Source organism: Hyposmocoma kahamanoa, unplaced genomic scaffold (genome assembly GCF_003589595.1).
Source record: "Hyposmocoma kahamanoa isolate Upper Pololo Valley unplaced genomic scaffold, ASM358959v1 79, whole genome shotgun sequence".
In the NCBI taxonomy this organism is placed as follows: domain Eukaryota; kingdom Metazoa; phylum Arthropoda; class Insecta; order Lepidoptera; family Cosmopterigidae; genus Hyposmocoma; species Hyposmocoma kahamanoa.
In genome coordinates this window covers 6621243-6622845 of record NW_020653993.1, presented here as the reverse complement: position 1 = coordinate 6622845, position 1603 = coordinate 6621243, and the positions used below count along the sequence as shown (strand labels likewise).

The window sequence follows — 1603 nt, the reverse complement described above, 5'->3', positions numbered from 1 at the left end:
TTTTTGGTGGCAGTAGCATCTTGTGAAAGTGTTCGTCCAGAGAAGTACTAACTATCTTACTATTTCTGCCGCCAAGCAATAGTGTGAGCATTACGGAGTTTCGATTCTGAAGGGTTAAGAGTGCTGGTAAAATCACACGCACATAAGACTTGTCAACTTATGTCTCAGAGTGACAGGCGCATTGAGAGTGTCCCTCAGATTTGCAATTTGAAGCTCTGAGTAGCAATGTAGCTGCTATGGACAGGCGTGTAGCTTACCACCAGGCGCACGACTTGTTTGTCCCTTCGCATGGTATTATAAAAAGTATTTGTATTGAGATTATGAGAATGAGATATTTTCTGGTTGTGGTTACCAATTATTTGTATTCTGGATTCTATCCATCCTCTTTACACATAATATGTTGCGTTGCATAGCTCTTTGGCAAACCTTGGTCTTGGATTTTTGTCTTTCGGTCAAGAACTATGGCTGCGCACCGTAGGTAAGGATGGTACATGTATACTTACAGGATAATTTTTAAAATGCTAACAACCTCGCAGGGTAAACGGTGACAATTCTATGTTAACAGAAGAAAGAGCTAACGTAAACATCCAGTCCGGTTTAAAACGTACGAGCGGGGTGGGGGTAGATTATTATTTCCATAATGGCGGCCACTAGGCTTGGGTCAGTGTCAGTTTCGATCTCGGACCAACTACCGTCCTACCTAGTTGGTCCGAGGTTCCGATGAATGTTGTCAGTTAATATTGATCAAAAACGCCAATTTTTAAGTTATTAATATTTATAACAGCAAGGTATTAATTGGACGAGGAATGAAGCAAGGAAGGAGGTCATACAAGGAGGAAGTCAATTTAGGACATTCAAAGAAAATGTGGTCAAGGTTACCCTCATCCAAACCACATTCACATAAAGAGTTGTATCTGACACGGATTTTGTTGAGGAACACAGGGGAGTAAGAGTAGCCCAGTCTCAACCTACAGATGTTTGAAAAATGTTGACCGCTTCACGATTTTATTTGTCAATCTTGCGCAGGGGCTATGCTAATCTTCTCTGTATCGTGTAAATTTTAGTATATTATGTACTGCCGAAGCAATTACTGCTATACTCCGTTCAACCATTTATTTAACTTTTAACAGCTCCAATTCTAATAATTAGTGATGTCCTAACGCGTTTCCGATTCGATTTTTATAACTAACGATTTTATTTATGAAGAATATTTAATCGTGAATGTGAGCGGGTTCAAAAAAGAATATATTGTCTTATTGGGATCTTGATGTTGCGTTTGACAATTTGTGTACTCAAGAATTAATAATTAATGTTAATGAGGATTCAAGTGATGATTCTCGTTCACATGGACAAGAATCCGACGATTTATCATAATAAACAATACGAATTTATTATATTTATTTATGATTATTTCATTTCATTGTAATTTATTAGACGTGTACCAAAATTTATCAACTTGAATAGTCTTCGTAACATAATCTGTTGGCTCGATAAATATTGAAGCTAAGGAGAACGTCGCTTCGCAAAAATTAATAACATTATACAATTCATGTAAAGATCAATCTGCTACATTATGCAAGTTCATAATTTTAATAGTTACTAG

The 1603-nt window shown here is 37.0% G+C and overlaps 1 non-coding gene across 1 annotated transcript; it reads right to left on the bottom strand.

The window, feature by feature from the left end:
- Positions 1–981: 981 nt before the first annotated feature.
- On the bottom strand, positions 982–1089 carry LOC113233697. Its single transcript, XR_003310732.1, has one exon. It is a non-coding gene; the product is annotated as a U6 spliceosomal RNA (small nuclear RNA).
- Between the last annotated feature and the right edge of the window lie 514 nt (positions 1090–1603).